Source organism: Mus caroli, unplaced genomic scaffold (assembly GCF_978045245.1).
Source record: "Mus caroli unplaced genomic scaffold, Mus_caroli_1 scaffold_16, whole genome shotgun sequence".
NCBI classification, from domain to species: Eukaryota; Metazoa; Chordata; class Mammalia; order Rodentia; family Muridae; genus Mus; species Mus caroli.
In genome coordinates, this window is record NW_028227271.1 from 44,514,763 (window position 1) to 44,531,070 (window position 16,308).

The window sequence follows — 16,308 nt, forward strand, 5'->3', positions numbered from 1 at the left end:
GCCGAAGTTTCTCAAATTCCACCACCCCCACCTTGAGTTGCCGAGATGATGAAATAATGCAGATTTTGAATTATCTCTACAGATGAACTGAGAAACCCAGAACCACTGCCCCCTCCCCAAGCCCACCTCTGGTGGCTACTAAAGACTACAGGTTGGTCTTGTCACAGCCCCATGAGCATGTTAGGGATCAGAGTGCGGGTCTCCATAAAGCACAGCGTGATGGATGTCAGCCTGGAGATGAGTTACTTCGTCTATTAGCTGGCAATGGAAGTGCCAGGTGGAAACAGAGTGTTGAAATGCAGAAGAGCTGCATCCCCACCCCGAGGCATGATGAAACAGTTGGAAGAAGTCTTCACAGGCACTTGGCACATGTATGAGAGAGCAGAGCAGGTTGGGGCCAGGCTGGGGACTCTCAACTTCAACAACCAGACTTGACCATGAACACACTCTGGGAGAAGGCACAGAAGGAGGGGTTCCCAGGGGTCAGCACATCTGCATAGGGGGAAGCCTAGCCAAGGTACAGTGTGCCAGGCAGACTCAACTCCTAGTGGCCTCGAAGAGTCTCAACTTTGTGCTTGATTGTTCTGATGAGCCATGCGGGTGGGAGGGGGTGGGGCGGGGCAGAGGCTGCAAATGAGCTAAAATGTCATAGCTAGAAAGGTAGGAAGAGACATATGGCTACAGAATGAAGTTGGGGGGGGGACGAAGAAATTGAAAGGGGGAAGAAAGAAAAGTGGTAGAAGAGGGGTGGACGAAGAAAAAGAAGGATGGAAAGAGGAAGAAGAGAGGAACAGAGGATAAAACATTGGCTGCATCTGTAAAGGCTGCTGTTTCTGAGAGCCAGAGTTCTCAGAAATTTGACACTCTGATTCGCAGAACAACGTGCATATGAACGTGTGCAAGCACATGTGCCCATGCAGATGTGTGAGAACAGAATATAGATGCGATTGCTTGCTGTGCTGTTCTAGTATGTGAGCATGTGTATGTTGGCATGATGTGTGTGTGTATACATGTGTGTACATGTGTGTGTGTGCATGTGATTGTGTGTGTGCTTTTATGCGTGAACATGTTTGTATGCTGTGTTTTATGGGTGCCCATATATGCATGCCTGCATCTGTACCTAAGCATCCTAGGCTAAGACTTAAAAGGGTTGGAATGGTATTAGGACCGCCATGGGACAGCTTCATGTGACCTTCAGTAAGTCATGTCTCCAGGCTGGCTGTCAGTTTTCTTGCATGTTCTTTATAGAACAATGCTTACCACATAAAGGTTGTTCAGTTAATATTTACTAAGTACTAAGTACTACTACTTTAAAGTAACTAAGTACTAAGTACTTTAAGTAACTAAAGTAACTAAGTACTAAGTACTACTACTTTAAAGTAATGCTATCTACTTAAGGTTAAGGAAATTTTTTTAAATGAAAATTATATGCAATACTACTTTCTTTGTTCATGACACATAATAGAAGCTCAATAATTATTGGATTTGTCCCTTTAGGGCAGTGCTACTAAGAACTTAGAGCAATTCTTGAGTCCATCTCAGGGGTTTCTGGGTTCCCATTAAGGTATCTATTAACCAGACTGCTTTCAAATACTGCCTGCTTTCAGGCAAAATTTGACAACCATACATTTGCAAAAATTAAAAGCACGTTTGAATTTAAACAACTTGAAGATCCGGGAGGTCAGCTTTGCTTTCGTGGGGGGCGGGGGGGGGGGCGGTTGTGAAGGGCAGGGAGTTTGCTAGTGACCTGAGGTCCTGACCTCCTGTCTGGGTGTCACACATGTAGTTCACAATTATACACGGTAGGAATTGTTATCAGCACTCAATGGAAGTGGCTGGGGCCCAGAGAGATTGAGTAAGCCATCCATGGCCACAATGCTCACCACAGGCCCGCAGAGCTAATTCCAAACCTATCGAATGGTATTCAAAGCTGGGAAGGTAAAAAGCCCACTTTACCTGGGCAGGCAGAGCAAGGGCTAAGCCCACAAACATCTCAAAATCTCGGACAAGTCAGCCGCAGTTGAGTATTGCCAGATGGAGCCAGGGCCGTGTGGCAATCAGAAAACTAGTCAGGTGGCACTGGGACAGTGCCTCTGAGGTATTTCACAAACATGGGGAACAAACACATTTGGTGTCGCAATCCTGGCCACCCGGAGCTGCCGCGTTGGCTTTTTTTTTTTTTTTTTTTTTTTTTTTTTTTTAAGAACCAGTGGATACGGAGTTTGAAGGCTGATAGCACCACTGGCAAGCACAGACCAGAGGCCCATCTTTGAGCCTGTAGAGCCCTGGAGAAAGAACACAGCCCTTTCTGACAGCCCAGTCCCCTCCCAGCCACAGCCAGAGAGAACGGAGGTAGCCAAGAGTTACACTTCAAACCCCTCAGTGAGTCACTTCAGCTCTTCCATTTGTCATCTTTTCCCATTGCGTCGCTCCGTAGAATTATGACCCGGGCTCGCGGCCTTCTGACTAGACCCCAGGCATGCCTGTTCCTCGCTGCAGCCACCTCCACGTCCAGGAATCACCATCTCCTCCCCTCAGATGAGCCATCCATCCTGTAATCCTCCAAACAAAAGCTAATGAAGCCAGCATCTCCTCGGAATTTCACAATGCCCTCTGGGGTGATTAGTCTCCCTGGTACCAAGTGCTCCGTAAACTCGGAGCCCAACTGCAATCACATTCCACTTATTTTCCTAATTAATCTCCCCAAGCACCTGCCTGCATGGACGCAGTAAGCTCAGAATGCACCGCGGAGAGGTTTCCTCACTACCCAGCAAATTATTCCGAAGCCCTGTGGAAAGCCAAATAAAAGCCAAACCGAATCTCCCCACCACCACCACCACCACCACCCACCCACCCACCCACACCCCCGCCATCCCCTACACCCCCTCCCCGTCCCTCCCTGCGGGCACCAGGCCAGAAGGGACTGGTGTGCGACGAGATTTACAGCTGCCATGAGTTTTCTCTACCGCTCTGTCATGGATTCTCACTGACATAGAGCATCACTGTTGACACAGCATAGTTTCTTTGATACAGGGCTCCAAAGTCAAATTCCTGACTGCAGCCAATGCCCCTACCCCACCCCATTGAGTCCTGAAAGAGCTAGTCTCCCCGATTTTTTTTCTCAGCTTTTCCCAGGATCCAAGAGGATGTCAGGAGCTCTGAGACTGGATGGATCAATTTTTACCGCTCACAGATGGTTTTCCTCCTGTCCTCGGACCACGGTGGGGAGCATCTCTGTGGAATTTCTAGATAAGAACACACTGTGATTTCCAGTGGAGAAGGGGAGCATTGGTTCCACACCTGCCCTTCTCGGGATGCTAACTGAATTGTGGTACACAATTCAGGAGGCAACCCTTAGACTGAAAAGACTAAGTGTGCAAGACTGAAAAGACTAAGTGTGCACATCGCGTCTGTAGCGAGGACCTCCTAAAACAGTGCCTGCAGCGCTTGTAGTGAACTTCAAGGCTAGGAAACTGCTTGGAGGCGTAGCTGGAAGAAAGCAACCCTGACTGGGGGAGCCTACTATCTGCTTTAACACCAGTGGTCCTGGCTAATCCCAACAATGGTGAGTGAGCCTACTGCACTCTGCCAAGGAACCGAAGCTCTGAACTCTGACCTCCAAACTTCAGGAGACACGACTCCATGATAGTGACCAAAGCCTCTCTCCAGCCCCAAGAGTCACCACTACAAGTGAAGTCAAACTAAAGAATTGTCTAAGCTCCTTATAGGGGCAAAAGAGTCACAAAGGGCATCTGCAAGCTTGGTGAGAGGAGGTGCCCTGGTCACACTAGTAAACAGTGAGACAGACGCTAGCTCTACTCTGTGTCTAGACCTGGAACAGACCAGCGGCACAAACTCTGAGCTCACAGTGAGGACCAATCCAGTGTGAAAATAGAAAAATCTACAAAAAAAGGTAGAGAGAGAGTGGGAAGAAAGTGCTCGTTTTTAACCTGAAGCAGCTTGGGAAGTCATCCTAAAAGAAAGGAGCTTTTTAACTGGGTCTTTGAATTTGAATGTGCCTAATAATTGCTTCAACCTGCTCACTATAGTTGCCCCTTGCTATACACCAGGCGCCACGTAAACTCTTCTAGTTAATATTACCTCATTTAATTGTTCAATATGTAGGCAGACACTGCTGCTATTTCCAGGATACAGATGAGAGCTGAACTAACATCATGACAGCCAGTAGCTGTTGAAGTGAGGCTCCAATCTCATTGGGATCCGATGCTCATCTGTCTAAAGAGAGATGAACTGGAGACAAAGAACAAGGTGCACTCTTCCCCGGAGTTCATGTGGGAGCAGGGAGTGAAGCCACGAATCAGAGAAGGAGGACAAAGCCTATATCACCACTTGACAGAGTCTCTCCGCCCACAGCAAATAACAAACTGGAAGCAACTTTAGACATTTGTTGCTTTCAGAAGAGCAGCTAAAGGGAGAAACAATTGAGGTGTTTGCTCCATCGTTCCTCCAGTGCAAATATGACAAGGGGAGAAATGAGCAAAGAACCCATTTTCCCAGAAACAATAGCCACCATTTGCATAAAGAATGTGCTAGCCTCCAGGTAGCACAGGCCCATTTGAGTGTTCTATAAAGGGCTGCTGAAAACTTAAGCTACTGGCCACATGTGAATCACACATCCAGTATTAAAACAATATTTTAAAAAGGACAGATGCCTCAGTCCTTTTAAACACATCCGATTTGTACGACTCTATAGACACTGAATATTATTTTCTCTCCTTAACAGAAAATCAGAGCAATTAGCTGTTTTTCATAGAAGAATATGGTTAGAAAGCAAAACGGCTGAAGCACAAGGGTGCAAACTGTGGTGGTCTGACTCCAACGTGATGCAGCTTGCCACTATCTCTTCTCTTGCATAAAGTAGACATTGTTGTCCACATAAGCCAAACAAAGGGATGGCGGTCCAGCAAGACTCTGTGAATCATCCCATAATTTAGGTGGAAAATCTGCATATTTTTTTGCCCAACAATCATCTCCTCAATCATGGGGCAACAGCACCCCTGGTCCTGCCACCCACTGGTGGTGCTCTCTACACTGGTCATCTCAACCCTCTACTGCTTTGCGACATCACCTGGAGGACAAATCAATAACGGCTAAGCAATGCCCTGGTCAAAACCAGGACATAACCACAGCTTTAGCATTGACACCCTGTGGTTTCCACTACCTGGGAAGTAAACCCATCTTGCTGGTAGGCAAACCACAACCAAACCTCAGCAGCTATCCTCATGGAAATGAGGATACTCTGAGGATCCTGCTGGCACCTTTGTGGTAGTCTCTCGTATAGTCACCAACAGCCTGTCCGGTCTCTGTGCACATATCTGTTCCTTACCTCACAAGGGGCAGGGGGTTCTTTTTTCTCTCCCTTTGAATCTTAAGACCTACTTTGCCCAAATAAATGTGGCAGAAACAGTGTTCTAGAATGTCTGAGCTGGCTCCAGGAGGTTGGGCAGCTCTCTCCCCATCTTAGAATCCATCCCTCAGGCTGTGGAGAAGCTTGGATTACACTATAATGGTGGGAGGGTATCTGGGGAAACTGAGTCTGAAGATAAACAGACATCTTGGCTATGTCCACCCCAGGTAACCTCTAGCTGAGGACAGCTAACCAAGTAGCTGTGACTACCACACTCACAGCAAAAAAAAAAAAAAAAAATGTTTGGAAGAACACTAGATCTTGTTTGAAGCTGCTATATTTTAAGTGATTTGTTATTCAGTCTTAAAAAGAAAAACAGTATGAAAGATTTTTTTTCAGTATGAAAGATTTCTCGGTTGCTTACCTGTGTCAGTGTGCAGTGGATCACAGTACCTGGGTGTGCTCACACTTTCATGACTGATGGGCAATTTCTGACCTAAGGGCAAGGGGCAGTAGTGTGGCTTCATTCATTGAGTGTGAGTGCCTTTCTGTGACAGGAATATGCTGGAACCAAGGATCTTGTAATTTAAAAGTGGTCAATGCCTGTAAGAGACCATGTTTGGGAAGAAAGGTCCAATCCTAGCAGAGAGAGAGAGAGAGAGAGAGAGAGAGAGAGAGAGAGAGAGAGAGAGAGAGAGAAGATGGAGACTTTTTATCCACTTTGCATATTGAAGATTTTCATTCTAATCACACAGAAGTACAAAAGAATTAACAAGAGTCCCGAGAAAGTATGTGTTACCGTGGTCCAAGCAACAGGTTTTCGCTTTCTTTCCAAGAAAAGCAGCAAGGGTTCTTAACTGTTGAGCATTTGCGTGTTTACATGTACGTGCCCATATGCGCATGTGCAGCATATGTGCACGTGATGACAACCTTAGATGTTATTCTTCATATACTAGATGCCTCTTGTCTGTTATACTCTTTAAGTTACATTTTTTTGTGCACATAGAAATACTACAGCCCAGGTGTGGTGGCCAGGGAAATCCAGCAGGAGCCTTTCCCTGCTCCTACTATGTGGGTTCTAAGGGATTGGACTCAGTTCCTCATGCTGGAAAGGCTAGCACTTGGCTTTTTCAGAAAGAATATTAATTTATTCCCTCAGTTTTCTGTAACCCTAGAGTCAAAGTCAGAGATGAAAGGGCTAGCTGCTTTGGTTTCTGCTAAGCCATCTATGGATACTTGGCTTGCAGATAGTTATCTCCTCTCTTGCTGTCTCACGTGACCTTTTCTCTGTGTGCATGAACTCCCCAGTACGTGCAGGATAGCAAGCATCAGCCTCTTCATAAAGATGGAGATTCTGAGGCCCAGAAAGAGCCCAGCCTTAGTCCAACACTCATCAAAATCACTGGTGTGGCTTTGAACAAGACTGCAACAATTTGTCCTTCACTTTTCTTACTTACAAAATTAGCTTTTTTTTTTTTTGATTTTTATTACATATTTTCCTCAATTACATTTCCAATGCTATCCCAAAAGTCCCCCATAGCGCCCCCCACTTCCCTACCCACCCATTCCCACATCATGTTGTTCCAACAATAGGGTTGCAGATCCCTTTAGCTCCTTGGGTACTTTCTCTAGCTTCTCCATTGGGAGCCCTGTGATACATCCAATAGCTGACTGTGAACATCCACTCCTGTGTTTGCTAGGCCCCGGCATTGTCTCACAAGAGACAGCTATATTTACATTATTACATTGGTTTTGTGATTGTTTGAGTAAATAAATAAAGTGGAGTAGCAGAAATGGCTCAACAGTTAAGAACATTTGCTTCTCTTCTTGGATTCGATTCCCAGCACTCTCATGGAGGCCCACAACCATCTCTAACTCCAGTTCCAGAGGGTCTGATGCCCTCTTCTGGCCTCTGCCAATACCAGGCAGGCATGCAGTACACAGGCATACACGCAGGCAAAAAAACATTGACACACACTGAATAAGATTTAAAAAGAAATAAGTTAATATTTGTAAACAATAGTAGTTCATAGTGCCTATTTTCAAGTCATTTTATCTTCTGTTGCGTGCATTTTTTTTTTAATGAAACAAAGTCAAAACCTTGATGAGCTAGAGTCCACAGGACCAGTGACCAGCTTGGAGCTGAGTCCTGGCCAAGTGCTCTTTCTTCAGCCCTCCACTCTGCCTCTCAGCAAGGTCTGTGTTTCCATTTCCAGTAAGGGAGCTAAGTCGGCTGTGAGCCCCCTCAAGGCACACTTTCCACCGAGATGTCCTTGCTCACTCCCTCAAGTATCGAACGGGAAAGGACTCACCAGGTTTTCTATAATCTCCATTAGTCCCATACCTAAACATCACTGGAACATTTTTTTATGAGGAGCCTTAAGGAAAAACGTGAAGGAAAATGTATTTGTCTTTTTCTCATTACCTGTGGTGGCTAGTCTTGATTGTCAACTTGACTACATCTGGAATTAACTAAAACCTACATGGCTAGGCACACCTGTAAGTGATTTTTAAAATTTTACTTATTTGAGGGTTTGTTTTTTGGTGGGGGGGGGAGGTTGGTTGGTTAGTTGGGTTTGGGTTTTGGTTGGTTGGTTTGTTTATATTGGCTTGATTTGGTTTGGTTTGGGGGTGCGGTTGAGATAGGGTTTCTCTGTATAGCCTTGGCTGTCCTGGAACTTAGTCTGTAGAACAGGCTGGCCTCAAACTCAGAGATCTGCCTGCCTCTGCCTCCCAAGGGCTGGATTCAAAGGTGTACACCACCACTGCCTGGCTGGTTTTGTTTGTTTGTTTGTTTGTTTGATTGGTTGATTGGTTGATTGATTGATTGATTGATTGATTGATTGATTGATTGATTTTTAACAAGTAATTAGAAGTAGGGAAAACCTACTTCTAACCCAGATCTTTGAGGTAGAAAGATTTGCTTTTAATCCAGATCTTTTGAGGTGGGAAGATCCATCTTTAATCTGGGCCACACCATCTGCTGGCAGCCTATAAAAAAAGCCACGGAAGGAGGAAGCTTGCTTTGCCTTCTTGCTCTCGCTCTCCTTGGTAAGTCCGTCCCTTCACTGGCTTTGGAGACTACTTCTTTGGGATTCCATGTATACTGAAGTTGCCTAGTGAACTAAATAATTATTGGATTCTTGGACCTTCCATTGGTAGACAGCCATTGCTGGACTAGCCAGACCATAGCCTGTATGCTATTTTAGTAAATCCCCTTCATACATATGTGTGTAGATATGTGTACTCATATTCATAAATATATTCATATTTGCATATATTTTCACACATGTAATATGTAGTCTATAAGTTCTGTTCCTCTAGAGAACCCTGACCAATTCATTACCCCTCTGCATCTCCTTGGATCACATGTAGGGTGAGGACTTCAGAAATGACTCAAAAAGCATGTTTACTGTCCAAGAGTGTTAAATAGAAATCAAAGGGTTAAATCTAGCCAGACCCTACCTGGGATGGTGAATTCTTCACAGTCTACTTCCTATGCTCTGGCCAGCCTAGTCCCATTTCAGAAATGCTCATCGGGTAACACTCTGTCCCTCCAAGGAAGATCTGTCCAGGCTCTGCAGCTGGCATGGTCCCTCCATCACAGTGGAGAGCCAGGGTGATGGGAAGATCGCAGTTCTCATTTGCAGCCTGGCTTCTGTCCACATCCCAATAATGACACAACTAGCTCCTCCGAGGAGCACTTACCAATCTCCACCGAGATCTGTTGGATGGGCAGCCCAGTTTCCATCCCAGCCAAGCACAAGCAGCTGTGGGTGGGGGCGTGGACACCGCTCTCATCCACCCGGGGATCTGGGAAGACAGCGCTCAGCTCCTCGCCCGCCAGAAACCCAGCCAAGCATAACAGGGCTGCTGCTGAGGCCTTGAGGAACCAAATGGAAAAGAGCCCAAGTTGGGGCTATGAACGCCAAGGTCATCAGAGAAGCATGCTCATCTACCCCTGCTGATGGAATGGTCCCAAAGGGAAAGATTTAACTTGTTTTAGGAACTAGTCAGAGCCTGGATTGGGCGCACTGCCAGCGCATTACGAGAACAATCTCTGGGAAATGGAGAATGGGGTTCTTTGCCAAGCAGACTGAATCTCTGGAGCTTGACATCCAGTGGCCCCTGATACTCAGCCAGCCCCTCATTCCTTGGGACCTCCCTAATCAGTGCAGCACCAGACAAGCTGGGTGTTGATTCTTATTCGCCATATATGCAGAGTTTCTATAGTGCAGAAGTTACAGAATGGGCTTAAGGAGCCGCCTCTGCCCTCCAGGCCTTTGTCTGGAGCCCACGGATAATTACAATACAATACCATAGATGCTGCAATGTTACAGCGCATCCCCAGAACCCAGAAAGAGGAGCACCTACCTAGCCCTGTCTGAACAACCTGGAAGAGACATGGGTCTGGCCTGGAGGGGTGACCCTGATCAGATAACACTGACGAAATGTCTTCTAGGTCCTGAGTGAAGACCAAGACTGGGCAGGGACAAAGTGAAGGTGTGAAGGTTTCAGTGGGTTCTTCCAACTGCCCCTGCCCCTACCCATTCCCCTAAGGGAGGGTCTCCCCTGAGGTGATAGATCATTTACTACTTAGTTTAGCATCCTGTCTTTGTGAGCTGACCCAGATACATTTCCAGAGGCCTTGGGAGTCTCCAAGAACCCCAACAGTACATGCCAGCTTAACTCCAAGAAGGGAACCAATGTCCCCTGGGCTCACACCCTGAGCAGTCAGTCACACCTGTGAAAGAAAATGGAAGACAAGCCACCTAGGTTCTAAAATGATCACGTGTGAAATTCCAAATAAAACCAAGGATAGAATTAGGAATGAAGATAGCCCTTGCCTCCTCGAAGGTGCCGGTGGCAAATTCACAGACCGATCTCTATGCCAACAGCTGTTCCCACAGAGACGCTGCCAACCCCCGAGGCTCCCACTTCCTGTGACTTCTTCACAGGGCCTTGCATGATCCTGGGGTCAAGAGTGAGCTCAAATAAGCCTTCATGAAGGGAACTTGGACTTTTTCAAAGAGCTGTCTCACTTTGCCATTGAGGAAGGGTCTCCTGGTTGGGCTGAGGAGGCTACCTCACCTACAGGGCTCACCTACAGACCAGGAGGCTGTCACATGGCACTGTCCTAGAAGTCATGAGAGGAGGAGGAGGAGGAGGAGGAGATGGACAGGGGACAGGCAAATGGGAGAGGGAAGAAATATTGGAGGACAGTAGAGAAAAATGGAAGGAGAAAAGGAAGAAGGAAGGAAGGGAAGGGGAAGGTAGAAAACTTATATTTCTTTGAGCAGACACAAAATACCATGAGACATTTTGTTGACCCTATTTAAAAAAAAAAACTGGGACTATGAGAAATAAAGGAAATCACTGAAGGTCAAAACCCTAGTAAACAGAGATTTGATCTAAACTCCAAGGACTCTGAATCTTGTGCTTTTTCTAGACAGCCCAGATAAAAATAACTTCCCTGTATCGAGCATGTGCCCCATGCCAAGTCCCGAGAAGGCACTTTACAAACGCAGTTTCTCCAAGCACAGCAGGCCCTGCTCAGCTGCCTCTACAAGTGCAGGAGGAATAGACAGGGCCACCCCAGGGACTTGGCACCCTGATGGCAAGAGTTTTAAAATGATGGGATGGACACATCTAGTAATCATGGTGACTAGCTCTGGTAGAGACCCACTTCCCAGTAGCTAGCTACATCTCTGAACAAACACCGTGGGTGAGGCTTGGCCCAAGCTCCCCTACCTTCTGCTGTCTGCCCATCAAGGGGTCGCCAACCTACCCAGGGCCTTGCAGAAGCTGACCACACAAATATGGTATGGGATTCAAATGCAAGCCATGAATCTAGAGATTCCTTTTCTTTATGAAGCTAAAACTCTGCCAACTGAAAGATTGTCCTATGCCTGGAGACCCTACCTGCCTCACTTTTCTGAGGTTAGGAATACCATTTCTTTGGATGTCTCAATGCTTTTAACAGATTTTGGAGCCAATGAACAGAGCCATGCCCATGGCAGGCATGACCATTGTGTGGGTTGTTTGGTGGATTTATTTGACTGTTTCTGTCATTTTGAAATCAGCAGTTCGATGATTTTTAACCACATTCATTTGTTGTTCAGCCGTCAACCCCATTCATCTCCAGAACTTTCTTGCCATTCCAAACTGAAGCTCGGTAGCCATTAAACAATAACTCCATGGCCTTCTCCTTACCCACAGCAACCACTGCTTTGTTTGCATAGCCTGGATTACCCTAAATTTCCTACAAGACGAATGAGCAGCACTTACCCTTTTAGAGCTGCCTTATTTTACTTAGCATAATGCCCTCATGGCTCATCCACGTTGTACTTGTCTCTAAATGTTCTTCCTTTTAAAGGCTGAGTTCTGTTCCACTACAAAGATATACCAACTCTTGTTCATCTGCTCGTCCTTTGATGGTGCTTGATATAATTTTTAAATTTATTTTGGCTTTACATGTGTGTGTGTGTGTGTGTTTTCCCTACATGTTCGTATATGCACTATATGTATGCTTGGTGCACACAGAGATCAGAAAGGGATGTCAGATCCCATGGAACTGGAGTTATGGATAGTGGTGAACAACTATGTAGGTACTGGGACCCCAACCCAGGCTGCTGCAAGAGCAACAAGGTTCTTAGCTACTGAGCCATCTCCATAGCCTCATATTTGGTTTAATATTAAAGATCACTGTAATCCAAAAGCCTAGAAATTCTTTATCCAGCCTATGTGCATGTGTAAGGGATGCTGTGTTCACTACTCTCTTTATTCTGAAGCACCTTATGACTATAACCCTGTATCTATTGTTGTTGTTGTTATTATTATTATTATTATTATTATTATTATTATTATTTTGAGACAGGGTCCCTCTATGTATCCCTTCCCATCCTGGAACTTGATATGTAAACCAGACTGACCTCAAACTCACAAAGATCTACCTGCCATTGCCTTCCACATGCTGGGATTTAAAGGCGTATACCACCAAGCTCAGCCCTTAACCCCTATCTTCATCTAACTTGCTGAAGGAACATCTCATTGGATGCCATAAGAAACATTCAGTCACTAACTTTGGAAACACAGGAATACCCCCAACTGTGGGATTCAGAGTAACCCATGAACCCCCAGGGCAATGGGCTAGCCAGGAACTCAGAAAGAGCAAGTGCCTTGCCTAGCATAGGACCTGGTGGGCAGGCAGAGAATGCTAGCCTCTCCCCAAGGAAGCATTGGGTCACCAGCCTGGCCTTTCACACCACCAAACTGTGGGGTTAGGCAAGGGCTAGCAGTGTGAGGGGTCAAACCACAGCAACTTCTCCTCCTTCTGAAGTGACCCAGTGGGGAAAATGTCAGGCACGCTCCTTACATGTCACCAGTCAGTTACCCATACATTGAATTGCCACCACTTTTCCAAGTCTTGGGGTTCATCTCAAGGTAGTGGAGATGTGACTCCTGTCCTGAGGAGTGAAGCCTCATGGGAACTCAGCAACTTCCATGTCTGAGAAGAACCTTGGTTTCCCAACCTCATGCTTTTCTTCTGAAATCAATTTGTTGAGGCTAAGACTTCCCGCCTGGCTTTCCCACAGTCTCCTTTCTCAGAGAAGGTGGAGATACTTACTATCTATGTGATCAGTGAGTTCAGGAGCAAATCAGACAAGCCCTTCTGCAGCCTCTCTTTAGGAATCGCCTTGGGCTGTGTCTGTAGGATTGTGTTTGTGAGGAAGAACTCTGGACTTGCCTAATGGTGCCATTGTTGGGGTGGACAAGCCTGTTTTACTCCAGGGAACAGCCTTTAAGGAACTCACTGTGTGATCACGGACTTCTGGCACATTCTTCAACCCACCTCCATGTTATAAATCCCCATTGCTCTGTTTGTTCCTAGCTGAAGAGAAAGAAGAATGTCCATTACTTTGAGCCCCTTAGAATAACCATTGCTTACAGTCACTACAAATCCCCCTAAATCCCAGCATTGTAACTCTGTAAAAGCTTTACATTTCTATTCACAAAATCCAGGGATGGTGTTCTTGCCCATGAGGTCCTATGGTTAAGGGCCTCAACTGTCTGGCTTCCTAGTCATGCCAGAGACAGACATCCCTACCCTGGTGAATGCCTTATAAACCTACTGCAGGGTGCTTTTCAGAGCAGACCAGGAAGTGTTACAGATCACTTCCACCCACTCTGCACTCGGAAGAGTCCACAATACCGACCAGGTACTGCAGAAGAGGCTACAGACTGTGGTTTACTCCTGTGCCCCAGAGACAAAAAGAGAGTGAAACACCACAGATGAACCTGAGTGTGTACTACCAGAGCCTATCAGGGTCTGATGCTTTCAATATGAAGGTAAAGATTTAAAGATCCAAAGTACGGGACTAGGTTACTCAAAATGCACAGTCATTTAGCAACAGAGCTGGGAGGAGAATCGGGAGTCACAGGAACTAAACAACAGAGGAAGGGAAGGATGGGGGTGAAGCTGGAGAGGTGAGCAGGCCTTAGGGGCAGGCAATGACCCTGTCTCTAGAGGGGGAAAAAAAAAAGACAAACAGGAGCTGACCGGATGGAGATGTCAGTAACCAAATCTCCCATCAGACCCTTGGATGAGAGCAGCAGTTCCCACACTGTCACCCTCCAGGGCCCTTTCATAATTTTCCCCTTTGGACCTCATGTTTTGAAAGATTGCGTGTAACAAACAAACTGTACTCATTGGGTAATAACAAATACATTTCCCCACTTACTCATCAAGGGTGTGTGTGTGTGTGTGTGTGTGTGTGTGTGTGTGTGTTAGCCCACAACTGGATGTGCTCACTTTGAACCCCATGACTATCATGGATTTGATTTCTAAACCGTATTCCAGCAATGTCTGTGATGTCACCAAGAGCCAATCAAATCTTCTGACCCACGCAAGACACATTGCTTCCATGATTTAGTTCCAGGCAAAACAAAGAAACTAAGAGATCGGCTAGTCTAAATTGTCCCAACATGGGATGAAATGACAATTTTAAAGAGTCCAAAAAAATACTCCTAGGCCCACAGCCTTATACAGAACCCTAGAGAATACAAGAGTCCTTGGTTCTAAACTAGCTCCAAGATCCCCTTTAAAGTTCCTGCATACTGAGCTCTTCCTGTGGGGCCACCAGCATATAATATTTGCTATCCCAGTCTTTCAACCCCCACCCCACTGGTACACTCTGAATGTGAAATGTCACCCACAGACTCATGTTTTGAACACAGCCTCCAGCAGGTGGCACTATTTTGAGAAGTTATGGAATCTTTGAGACATAGTTCCTTGGTGATGAATGGCGACTTCTGGGGTGAACCTTGTAGGTTTATAGCCCAGCCCCATTTCCAGTTCTGCTCGCTGATCCCTGATTCTCCAAAATGTGAACAAACCATGCCACAAGCAGCCACCACCAGACTGAACCGTTCCAAGCTCCATGCTACAAAGCACTGTGAGCCAAGAAACACCTTCCCTCTCTTAAACACATACCATCAGATATTTTGTCACAGTGAGAAAAAAAATAATATACCAACAGATAATGCCAAGCTGTGTGTTTGATTGGTTGGTTGGTTGGTTGGGTTGGGTTGCTTGGTTGGTTGGTTGGATGGGTTTGTTGGATGGGTTGGGTTGGGTGGGTTTGAGGGTTTGGTTTAGGGAATGGAGAGTTTCTTTTCATTAAATAAGAAGTTTCTCAAAGACAGGGGCCATGTCTCTGTATTCCTATCATCTATATGGTACCAGATAGTCAATGATTATCACAAAAATTTAAAATCTACATATGAGTATGATGGACTCTACCTTTTGCTTACAGGTCAGGCTGGCAAGCAGAAGGAAAGGAAACAGCCCACTTGAACTTGAAGGGATCAGAAAGGCAGCCAAAGATGGAATATATAGACAAGATTTTCCTCTCCCCAACCAAATGCTCTGTGTGTGCTACTGACTCTACAGTTCTGGAAGTTTTCTTGTGTGTGGGGGGGGGGGGTTGTCGCTTCTGTCTCCAACCAGCAGAAAAGAGTGATGGCACAGTGTTCTTCTCAAAGCAGTTTATTCAGGAACCTTTCAACATGCAAGCAGGAATCTCTCCTAGCCCCAAATCACAATCCCTTATATAACCCCTCAACCATGCCCCATCAGCCAGTCCACATAATCTCAGTTCATTGGCCTTCGTCAAATGGCCTGATCTTGCATCATGGTGCGCCTGCGCAGCTCTCACAATGGACGTGGCTTATTTTCGGGTGTATGAGGAAGTCAGGTGCAAGTCATAAGACTTGGCTGCAGTCCCGGGTGCCATCTTGGGACTACCACCACACCTGCTCCCTACATCTCCCCTTTTTTTCTTTTTTGGCAGAGAGAATGCCTGTCTTAGGTTGCCTCCTGCAGCAATGCCCCTTACCCATCATTGGGAGACAAACAGCTTTGGTTTGATCCCTGTCTTAGGTTGGTGACACGCCCAGGGAGTCTTACCCATCATTGACTACTTCTCTAGCATGCCAAGCCACACTTGAGGAGACTGTCCTGTCTCCACCACTGCAAAGGCCTGTAACATCAAGGCTTGGGCTCTGCGCTGACAAAATGTATATGGCAAATGCACCAAAGGCCAGGATGCTGATTAATATCAGACACAGGGCAAGTCCACCAATTCTAGTCCACTCTTTCAAGTGGGAGACAGCTGTAGATCCAGCTAGCCAGTCCTTCAGCCATGGACACGTCCACACGGGTGGAGTTAATATGGACAATGGATTGTCTCAATTCCTGAACTAATCCATCAAAATGCTGAGACCAATTTCCGGTAAGGTACTGAGATATATCGCGGGATAAATGAGCAGCATGATTGGCATTCACAAATGGTATAGATGTAACACACAGTCCCGAATATTTCCACTCACAACCCAATTGTGCTAACTCCATCAAAACATCCACTTGTTCCTGGACTAAA